The following is a 12,154-nucleotide window of genomic DNA, read 5'->3' as shown; positions in this document are numbered from 1 at the left end:
GGTGATGTAGGTGTCCTGGTGCGCAGGTAGTTTGCCACCGGTGATGCATTGTGTAGACCGCACCATACTCTGGAGAGCCTTGCGGTTGAGGGCGGTGCAGGGTCCATATCAGGCGGTGATACAGCCTGACAGGATGCTCTAGATTGTGCATCTGTAAAAGTTTGTCAGGGTTTTAGGTGACAAGCCAAATTTCTTCAGCCTCCTGAGGTTGAAGAGGTGATGTTGCGCCTTCTTCACCACACTGTCTGTGTGGGTGTACCATTTCAGTTTGTCTGTGATGTGTACGCCTAGGAACTTAAAACGTTCCAATACTGTCCCTTCGATGTGGATGGGGGGGTACTCCCTCTGCTGTTTCCTGAAGTTCACGATCATCTTCTTTGTTTTGTTGACGTTGAGTAAGTGGTTGTTTTCCTGACACCACACTCCGAGTGCCCTCACCTCCTCCCTGTAGGCTGTCTCATCGTTGTTGGTAATCAAGCCCACTATTGTTGTGTCATCAGCAAACTTGATGATTGAGTTGGAGGTGTGCATGGCCACGCAGTCATGGGTGAACAGGGAGTACACCAGTGTTGAGGGTCAGCGAAGTGGAGATGTTGTTTCTTACCTTCACGACCTGGGGGTGGCCCGTCAGAAAGTCCAGGACCAATTGCACAGGGCGGGGTTGAGACCCAGGGCCTCCAGCTTAACCTCTCTAGGGTAGGTGGCACCAAATCGTCCCACCTACGCAACAGCCAGTCTAATCCCGTGGCGCGATATTCAAATACCTTAGAAATGCTATTACTTAAATTTCTCAAACATATGACCATTTTACACCATTTTAAAGACAAGACTCTCCTTTATCTAACCACACTGTCCGATTTCAAAAAGGCTTTACAACGAAAGCAAAACATTAGATTATGTCAGCAGAGTACCAAGCCAGAAATAATCAGACACCCATTTTTCAAGCTAGCATATAATGTCACATAAACCCAAACCACAGCTAAATGCAGCACTAACCTTTGATGATCTTCATCAGATGAAAACCCTAGGACATTATGTTATACAATACATGCATGTTTTGTTCAATCAAGTTCATATTTATATCAAAAACCAGCTTTTTACATTAGCATGTGACATTCAGAACTAGCATACCCCCCGCAAACTTCCGGGGAATTTACTAACAATTTACTAAATTACTCACGATAAACGCTCACAAAAAGCATAACAATTATTTTAAGAATTATAGATACAGAACTCCTCTATGCACTCGATATGTCCGATTTTAAAATAGCTTTTTGGTGAAAGCACCTTTTGCAATATTCTAAGTACATAGCCCAGCCATCACGGGCTAGCTATTTAGACACCCAGCAAGTTTAGCCTTCACCAAAATCAGATTTAGTATAACAAAAATGTTATTACCTTTTCGGTTCTTCGTCAGAATGCACTCCCAGGACTTCTACTTCAATAACAAATGTTGGTTTGGTCCCAAATAATCCATCGTTATATCCAAACAGCGGCGTTTTGTTCGTGTGTTCAAGAAACTATCCGAAATGGTAAATCAGGGTTACGAGCATGGCGCATTTCGTGACAAAAAAATTCGAAATATTCCATTACCGTACTTCGAAGCATGTCAACCGCTGTTTAAAATAAATTTTTATGCAATTTATCTCGTAAAAAAGCAATAATATTCCGACCGGAAATCTGCGTTACGGTAAATAGAGGAAAAAAAAGAAAGACGGGGGCGACCAGTGCACGCGCCTAAGCCCACTGTCCCCTGATCGGCCACTTGACAAAGGCGATAATGTGTTTCAGCCTGGGGCTGGAATGACGACATTCAGCTTTTTCCCGGGCTCTGAGAGCCTATGGGAGCCGTGGGAAGTGTCACGTTACCGCAGAGATCCTTTGTTTTGGAAAGAGATGTCAAAGAAAGCCAATAAATGGTCAGACAGGCCACTTCCTGTAAAGGAATCACCTCAGGTTTTTGCCTGCCATATGAGTTCTGTTATACTCACAGACACCATTCAAACAGTTTTAGAAACTTTAGGGTGTTTTCTATCCATATCTAATAAGTATATGCATATTCTAGTTACTGGGTAGGAGTAGTAACCAGATTAAATCGGGTACGTTTTTTATCCGGCCGTGTAAATACTGCCCCCTAGCCCTAAGAGGTTAATGATGAGCTTGGATGGTACTATGGTGTTGAATGCTGAGCTGTAGTCAATGAACAACATTCTTACATAGGTATTCCTCTTGTCTAGATGGGATAGGACAGTCTGATGGTCATTGCATCGTCTGTGGACTTGTTGGGGCGGTGTGCAAACTGAAGTGGGTCTAGGGTGGCAGGTAAAGTGGAAGTGATATGATCCTTGACTAGTCTCTCAAAGCACTTCATGATGACAGAAGTGTGCTATGGGGCGATAGTAATTTAGCTCAGTTATCTTTGCCTTCTTGGGTACAGGAACAATAGTGGCCATCTTGAAGCATGTGGGGACAGTAGACTGGGATAGAGAGAGATTGAATATGTCCATAAACACACCAGCCAGCCAGTCTGCGCATGCCCTGAGGACGCGGATAGGGATGTCGCCTGGGCCAGCAGCCTTGTGAGGGTTAACACGTTTAACCTGTTATGGCTAGGGGGCAGTATTTTCACGGCTGGATAAAAAACGTACCCGATTTAATCTGATTATTACTCCTGCCCAGAAACTAGAATATGCATATAATTATTAGCTTTGAATAGAAAATACTCCAAAGTTTCTAAAACTGTTTGAATGGTGTCTGTGAGTATAACAGAACTCATTTGGCAGGCCAAAACCTGAGAAGATTCTGTACAGGAAGTACCCTGTCTGACCATTTCTTGCCCTTCTTCATTATCTCTATCCATTACAAAGGATCTCTGCTGTTACGTGACACTTCCTACGGCTCCAATGGGCTCTCAGAGCCCGGGAAAAAGCTGAATGACGTAATTCAAAGCCCTGGCTGAAACACATTATCGCGTTTGTCAAGTGGCCGATCAGGGGACAGTGGGCTTAGGCGCGTGCACTGGCCGCCCTCTGTTTTTCCCCTCTATTTACCGAAACTCAGATTCCCGGTCGGAATATTATCGCTTTTTTACGAGAAAAATGGCCTAAAAATTGATTTTAAACAGCGGTTGACATGCTTCGAAGTACGGTAATGAAATATTTAGAAATCTTTTGTCACGAAATGCGCCATGCGCACGACCCTTATTTACCATTTGGATAGTGTCTAGAACGCACGAACAAAACGACGCTGTTGGACATAACTATGGATTATTTTGGACCAAACCAACATTTGTTATTGAAGTAGCAGTCCTGGGAGTGCATTCTGACGAAGAACATCAAAGGTAATCAAACTTTTCTAATAGTAAATCTGATTTTGGTCAGGGCTAAACTTGGTCGGTGTCTAAATAGCTAGCCCTGTGATGCCGGGCTATCTACTGAGAATATTGTAAAATGTGCTTTCACTGAAAAGCTATTTTAAAATCGGACATATCGTGTGCATAGAGGAGTTCTGTATCTATAATTCTTTAAATAATTGTTATGTTTTTTGTGAACGTTTATCGTGAGTAATTTAGTAAATTCACCGGAGGTTTGCGGGGGGTATGCTAGTTCTGAACGTCACATGCTAATGTAAAAAAGCTGGTTTTTGATATAAATATGAACTTGATTGAACAAAACATGCATGCATTGTATAACATAATGTCCTAGGGTTGTCATCTGATGAAGATCATCAAAGGTTAGTGCTGCATTTAGCTGTGGTTTTGTTATTTGTGACATTATATGCTAGCTTGAAAAATGGGTAGTCTGATTATTTCTGGCTGGGTACTCTGCTGACATAATCTAATGTTTTGCTTTCGCTGTAAAGCCTTTTTGAAATCGGACAGTGTGGTTAGATTAACGAGAGTCTTGTCTTTAAAATGCTGTAAAATAGTCATATGTTTGAAAAATGGAAGTTTTCGGATTTTAGAGGAATTTGTATTTCGCGCCACGCCCATCATTGGATATTGGAGCAGGTGTTCCGCTAGCGGAACGTCTAGATGTAAGAGGTTAAATGTTTTACTCACGTCGGCCATGGAGAAGGAGAGGGCGGGACCGCAGTCCTTGTTAGCGGGCCGCATCGGTGGCACTGTATTATCCTCAAAGCGGGCAAAGACGGTGTTTAGTTTGTCTGGAAGCAATACATTGGTTCTTTTTGGTTCTGTTTGTAGTCCATAATTACCTGTAGACCCTGCCACATACGTTTCGTGTCTGAGCCGTTGATTTGCGACTTTTTCCTAATACCGACATTTCGATTGTTTGATTGCCTTGCGGAGGGAATATCTACATTGTTTATATTCAGCCATATGCCCAGTCCTCTTTGCATGGTTAAATGCGGTGGTTCACACTTTCAGTTTTGCGCGAATGCCGCCAGCCATCCATGGTTTTTGTTTAGGGTAGGTTTTAATAGTGGGTACAACATCTCCAATGCACTTCCTTATAAACTCACTCACTGAATCAGCGTATGAATCGATGTTACACCTCCAATTGACTCAAATGATGTCAATTAGCCTATTAGAAGCTTCTAAAGTCATGACATCATTTTCGGGAATTTTCCAAGCTGTTTAAAGGCACAGTCAACTTAGTGTATTTAAACTTCTGACCCACTGGAATTGTGATACAGTGAATTATAAGTGAAATAATCTGTCTGTTAACAATTGTTGGAAAAATGACTTGTGTCATGCACAAAGTAGATGTCCTAACCAACTTGCAAAAATTATACTTTGTTAACAAGAATTTGTGGAGTGGATGAAAAACGAGTTTTAATGAATCCAACCTAAGTGTATGTAAACTTCCAACTTCAGCTGTAACTTATTAATGCCTCATGAGCTTTGTTCAATTGTCACACTCCATGAAAACCCCAAATATAGGCTTGTATTTCTCCAATGTTTGTAAACATTGTAAATGTAAACAAACACTGTATAGCCTCATAACATGGTTAAAACAAAAATGATGATATCATGGATGGTCAGCCCTTGCATCCATAGCTCTGTCTATTAATCTAAGAGTTGTAATATTTCTCCAGGCCCATCCGTCAGATTTTTACCAAGACAGAGGTGGGCGACGATTTTGTTATTGTTTCATCTGTGGATTTGCCCTTTCAACAGCTACATATTATCAAGATATCAAAGTGTCACCAACAAGAATGTAAACAATAGGCCTGTAGCAAATGCAGCATATGGCATTACTTTTTCACATGTAAATAGCACTTTTCAGTAGTGCTCAAAGCATGCCATTCCATGAGCGCAGCATTTATTTTTCAACTTGAATCAATGAGCCCAATCAGTCCTCCATGACAACCACACCATAAACAACAGAGTGAGGCTGGCTAATAAATCCTTCGTTTTGGGGTTATGCTCAGGTAAAACAATTTGGCTAATCTGTACTTCAATATTTCCAAGTTCTATTCTAGAAGATCAAGGGGTATAACATTATTGGAATTCTGATAGACTTTGTGTTTTAATGTAAAGATACAATTTAATCGTATTATTATATGTAGTAGAAAGCGATGGGTTAGAAGAAGCCTACATAACCAACCCATAATGTAAAATGTGAACATCCATATATGGCCAGCTATATAAACTTTAACATTGATTTATCCTGCAATAGATGTCGTTCAATTGGTAACATTTTTGTCTTCTTCTAATGCCTCTTAAGGGGAAAGTAAACCAATTACATTACTGAGTTTGGGTAATCCAAAAGTTACATTACTGATTACAGTTTTGGGCAGGTAACTAGTAACTGTAACTGATTAGATTAATAAAGTGACCTAAACCAACCCTGCTTAGGTGTGTGTTTTGAACACAGAGATAGAGGAGTGTGTGCATTTGTTGGTAATGCCGTGAGCTCGTTAGTTAGAAATACTTTGGCTAAATGGGTCCTTGTTCACATAGTTACAGTATCTAGGGCTGTGCCTCTGTACCTCTCACCAACTCACACTCATATGCACACACGCACGCAAACACATACGCAAATCCACACACACACACACACACACACACACACACACACACACACACACACACACACACACACACACACACACACACACACACACACACACACACACACACACACACACTACACACACACACACACACTCACACACACAAGCACACGCAGGCATATACACTTATGCATACAAGATAGATAGAGAGAAACAGAGAGAATTATTAATTCCTCTCCTCCAGAGAGGAGAAGAGAACTATAGCTGAAGTAGTTGTGAGAGGGGGAATAGAGAGAGAGAGAGAAAGAAACAAAGGAAGAGTGTGTGTGTGTATTTGAGATAAAGGCTAGTGTGAGAATGTGCTTGCCTGCATGCTTGTCTGTGTGTGTATGTTACATGTGTGTGTATGTGTGTGTGTGTGTGCTTGTGGTTTTGGCTGTGAGAGCCACAGTAGGGTTCGATGTGCTGACAGTTCAAAGGAACAACATATGCTGAGCAGCAACAGGGAGAGAGACCTTGTTGTTCTCCACCCTCATTTTTATATCACTCACTTTTTTCCATTTCTGTGCACAGTAAAGCAGAAGGAAGTGCTTTTTACAGAGGGATTGGAGTGCATGACAATGAACATGGGAGGGGGAGAGAGCGATATAGAGAGAAAGAGAGAGACAGAGAGAGGGATTGCTTTGGTAATGTAAACATATGTTTCCCATGCCAATAAAGCATCTACGAATTGAACTGAGAGAGAGAGAGAGTGAGAGAGAAAGAGAGAGAGACAGGAGGAGGAGGAAGTGGAGGAGGACTGCACTTACAGACCGAGCAGAGATGGGATGGGTGAGTCATTGTAAATAAAAATGTGTTCTTAACTGACTTGCCTAGTTTAAATAAAGTTTAAATAAATAAAATAAAAATTGACAGAAAGGGGAGGCAGAGGTACTTAATGGCCCTTTTCCCATTCCATCGTTTCATCCTCCACTCTCTACCTCTACATCTCTGGCTATGTGTGTGTTTAGATAGCTATCCAGCCTGATCACTAGAAATAGACAGCAATTTTGGACATTTGGAAAGGTCCTGAGAACGTTGATATATGCCTTCCTCGGCTCTCACAATTTTTTAAAATGATTACCCAGCATTCATGATGCTTGGAGCCGGAGTGCATAGTTCACAATGCTCTAGCAAGCTGGGAGAATACTTGATCATAGTTGATGGAAACAGTACGTTATTTTAATTATTTTGTTTTAAGCCTTCCCCAATCATAGCCCCAACGACTCGGGATTAATACCTAAACGTAACCCTTTGAGTTGTTTCTGTTTTAATCCTGCAACCACACACAATTAACCCTGTAACCACACACAATTAACCCTGTAACCACACACAATTAACCCTGTAACCACACACAATTAACCCTGTAACCACACACAATTAACCCTGTAACCACACACAATTAACCCTGTAACCACGCAGAATTTAGGAGTCAAATAGACATCCATAATAGGTTGAATTTTGAAGGGAAAGTATTACATCTTATTGCTATAACCTTGTCTGTGTGTCTGAGGGGACTGAGGGAAAAGCTCTCCTCCCTGAGTGAAAGAGTGTGTGCGTGCTTACGTGTGTGTGCATGTTAGAGAGATGTGTGTGTGAGAGGTGTGTGAGAGAGAGATGTGTGTGTGTGAGAGAGGTATGTGTGAGAGAGATGTTTGTGTGTGAGAGATAGATGTGTGTGTGTGTGTGTGTGTGTGTGTGTGTGTGTGTGTGTGTGTGTGTGTGTGTGTGTGTGTGTGTGTGTGTGTGTGTGTGTGTGTGTGTGCATGTGCATGTGTGTGTGTGTGCGTGTGCGTAAGAGAGTGATATGTGTGAGAGAGAGATATGTGTGTGTGAGAGAGAGAGATATGTGTGACTGAGGGAAAAGCTCTCCTCCCTGAGTGAAAGAGTGTGTGTGTGCTTACGTGTGTGTGCATGTGAGAGAGATGTGTGTGAGAGAGAGAGATGTGTGTGTGTGAGAGAGGTATGTGTGAGAGAGGTATGTGTGAGAGAGATGTTTGTGTGTGAGAGATAGATGTGTGTGTGTGTGTGTGTGTGTGTGTGTGTGTGTGTGTGTGTGTGTGTGTGTGTGTGTGTGTGTGTGCGTGCGTGCGCGTAAGAGAGTGATATGTGTGAGTGTGCGTAAGAGAGTGATATGTGTGAGAGAGAGATATGTGTGTGTGTGTGAGAGAGAGAGATATATGTGTGAGAGAGAGAGGTGTGTGTGTAAGACAAAGATATGTGTGTCAGAGAGAGAGATGTGTGTGTGTGTGTGTGAGAGATGTGTGCGAGAGATGTGTGTGTATGAGACATAGATGTGTGTGTGTGAGAGAGAGAAGTGTGTGCGTATGTGAGAGAGATGTGTGTGTAAACAGAGGTGTGTGTGTGTGTGTGTGTGTGTGTGTGTGTGTGTGTGTGTGTGTGTGTGTGTGTGTGTGTGCGCGTGTGTGCTTATGCGTGTGTGTGAGAGAGAGTGATATGTGTGAGAGAGAGATATGTGTGTGTGAGAAAGAGATATGTGTGTGTGAGAGAGAGATATGTGTGTGTGAGAGAGAGATATGTGTGTGAGAGAGAGATATGTGTGTGTGAGAGAGAGAGATATGTGTGTGTGAGAGAGAGAGAGAGATATGTGTGTGTGTGAGAGAGAGATATGTGTGTGAGAGAGAGAGAGAGAGATGTGTGTGTGTGAGAGAGAGGTATGTGTGAGAGAGAGAGAGATGTGTGTGTGTGTGAGAGAGGTATGTGTGAGAGAGATGTGTGTGTGTGAGAGAGATGTGTGTGTGTGTGTGTGTGTGTGTGTGTGTGTGTGTGTGTGTGTGTGTGTGTGTGTGTGTGTGTGTGTGTGTGTGTGTGAGAGATGAGTGTGTGTGTGTGAGAGAGAGTGTGTGTGTGTGTGTGTGTGTGTGTGTGTGTGTGTGTGTGTGTGTGTGTGTGTGTGTGTGTGTGTGTGTGTGTGTGTGTGTGTGAGAGAGAGAGATGTGTGTGAGAGAGAGAGATGTGTGTGTGTGAGAGAGAGAGAGATGTATGTGTGTGAGACAGAGAGATGTATATGTGTGAGACAGAGAGATATGTGTGTGAGAGAGAGAGATATGTGTGTGAGAGAGAGCGAGAGGTGTGTGTGTGTGCGTGTGTGTGTGTGAGACAGAGAGAGATGTGTGTGTGTGTGAGACAGAGAGATATGTGTGTGTGCTGAAGGTTACTTTTGATTCTAATCTCTCCTGATCTATCCTTACATCTTCCTCCACTTTTCTTCTCTCTCTTTCATTCTTTCCTTCCTCCCAGGTCTGTCTGTCACTAAACCTTGGCAACTTCCCTGAAAGTGCCGTCAACAAACTGACACGTTGTGTGTGTGTGTGTGTGTGAGCTAATCGAACTGACATTCAAGAAGTAGATTTGTTAATTGGACCTGTTCTGTCATTTCTTGATTTCTTGTTTAGATTTTTGGATTATTTGTATATTTGTATTGCATTTGCGAGACATTCTACTACTAGAAACGTAAGCATTTCATTGCACCTGTTATAACACCTGCAAATCTGTGAACGCGACAAATAAACTTTGGCTTGATTCAGAACAAAGTTATTTCAAAGTTAACCCAAACTTTCATTTTAATCCAATACTATCTGCAGTGATCACTTCCTTTTCTATATATTTTTTTCTATTGTAAATGTATGTCACTTCCTAGACACTGGTTTGGCTGTGTGCTTCTCTCTCTCTCCCTTTCTCTCTCCCTCTCTCTTTGTGTGTGTGTGTGTCTGTATGAATGCATGTCTGTGTGAGTGAGTGAGTGAGTGAGTGAGTGAGTGAGTGAGTGAGTGAGTGAGTGAGTGAGTGAGTGAGTGAGTGAGTGAGTGAGTGAGTGAGTGACACCCTGGTAATGACCTTGGTGGTTAACAGGGATTATGTTGGCGTGTTCGGAGTAAAGTGGAATCCAATAGAAACATTGATCAGTTCAGAGTTGAGAGCTCACACACACACACACACACACACACACACACACACACACACACACACACACACACACACACACACACACACACACACACACACACACACACACACACACACACACGCGCGCACACTTCGTTGAGTGATATATGAGAGTTATTGTTTTACCACATATGAAATATAAACTGGGTGAATGTGTGTGTGCTACAGGGAGGAGGTCACTAAAAGATACATCCACACACATATGTAAACAGATAAACAGTTCAATCAGTCTGTGTGCGTGTGTGCGTTTGAGGGGAGGGGCGGTGTGGGGCGCACGCATGCGTGAGTGAGTGTGCGTGCAAACGTATATATGTGTATCTGTGTTACCTGTGGTGGTAGGGCTGTTGGTAGCAGTAGGTATGCTGGGTGTTTCTCCCAGTACCAGTCGTACCCTCTTAGCATGTGTCTTTCCCTGGTAGTGAGACTGGGCCACGATGGCCGACGTGAAGAACATATTACACAAAGTACAGCACTTATTTCTGTCCACCTCTGTCTCTGCACTGCCCTGAAGGGAGGAGAGGAGAGAGGAGAGAGGAATGGAGGGGAGGAGAGCGAGGAGAGAGAGAGAGGGGGAGGAAGAAGGAGGGAGGAGAAGTAAGAGAAAAAACATGTCATACAAAGTATAGCAGTTATGCTGTTCACCTCTGTCCTAAGGAAATGAGAGGACCCCACATTAAAAAATACTTTTGTATAAATAATGTAGTATCACTATAGTTAAAAATGGTAGTGTTTATGTTGACTGTAGTATACTGTAGTATTTACTATGGTATTTTTGCAGATATTACTGTAGTATACTGTAGTATTTACTGTAGTGCTTTTGCAAACATTACTGTGGTATTTACTATAGTGTTTTTTTTAATTATCTTTAAAATAAAAGTGTGAGGGATCGAGGGGAGAAAGAGAGGGAGAGAGAGAGAAAGAGAGAGAGAGGAAACGAGAGAAAGAACATGTTACAAAAAGTATAGCACGTATTCCTTTCCACCTCTTTTGCTGAACTGTCTTATGGAGAGGAGAGAAGAGAGGAATGGAGTGGAGGAGAGGGATGACGAGGATCTGTTGGCACAGATCTCCTCCTCCCTCTCTCTCACTCTTTTTTTCTCTTTTTCTCTCCCTTTCTCTATTTCTCCCTCACTCTTTCTTTTCACAACACTCCTCTTTTGCCCAGGTGTCAAATTGAGTGCAATGATAGAAATGTGTCTTTCGTGTTGTGTGTGTGTTTGTGTGTCTGTGTGGGTGCATGTGTCTGGCGCAGTGTCAGTGTGTGTTAACGTCACATAAAGGATCTGAGAGTTTGGAACACCTCTACCTTCCAGGGCTCTTTTCGCTCTCTCCTTTCTCTCTTCTTTTTGTATTTTCTTTTTCTGTCTTTGTCTGTGTTTCCTCTCTGTAGATGGGTTAGCTAACAATGTCACGAAAACAATTTGCACGCTTCAATGGAGCAGAAGTCAGTGAGTTATTATGACAATGACAAGAAACTGCCACGTGGAGAATCGTAAGTGACTCATTTCAACTAGTTTTTGATACCATGTCTTGTTTATATATTTTTTGTTGTTGTTGTAATTTTACCCCCTTTTTTCTCCCCAACTTCGTGATATCCAATTGCGATCTTGTCTCATCGGTGCAACTCCCAAACAGGCTCGGGAGAGGCAAAGGTCGAGTCATACGTCCTTCCGAAACATCAAACCTCGCTTCTTAACACCGGCTCGCTTAACTTGGAAGCTAGCTGCACCAATGTGCCGGAGCTAACACCGTTCAACTGATGATCAAAGTCAGCCTGCAGGGGCCCGGCCCACCACAAGTAGTCGCTAGAGCGCAATGAGCCAAGTGACCTGAAATCAGTCTAAAACACCTCAAGACAAGGGCCTCCCGAGTGGTCTAAGGCACTGCATCACTACAGCCTGGGGTTTGATCCCAGGTGCTGTCACAACCAGCCAAACCTTCCCCTATCCCGGACGACGCTGGGCCAATTGTGCACCGCCCTATGGAATTCCCGGTCAAGGCCTGTTGTGACAGCACCTGGGATTTAACCCCAGGCTGTAATGACGCCGCGACACTGCGATGCAGTGCATTAGACCGCTGCGCCACTCGGGAGGCCCTTGTCTTGAGGTGTTTTGACTGATTTCAGGTAAATGCTAATATGGCTAAAATTCGCTAGCTAGCTAACCAACAA

General features: G+C 42.9%; 1 pseudogene; it reads right to left on the bottom strand.

The window, feature by feature from the left end:
- The window catches only part of LOC106612973 (zinc finger matrin-type protein 4-like), a 145,154-nt pseudogene that overhangs the window by 53,500 nt on the left and 79,500 nt on the right, over positions 1–12,154 (bottom strand).

Source organism: Salmo salar, chromosome ssa01, assembly GCF_905237065.1.
Source record: "Salmo salar chromosome ssa01, Ssal_v3.1, whole genome shotgun sequence".
Taxonomy (NCBI): Eukaryota; Metazoa; Chordata; class Actinopteri; order Salmoniformes; family Salmonidae; genus Salmo; species Salmo salar.
Note: the sequence above shows the minus strand (reverse complement) of the source record. Positions and strands in the feature narration are given on the sequence as shown.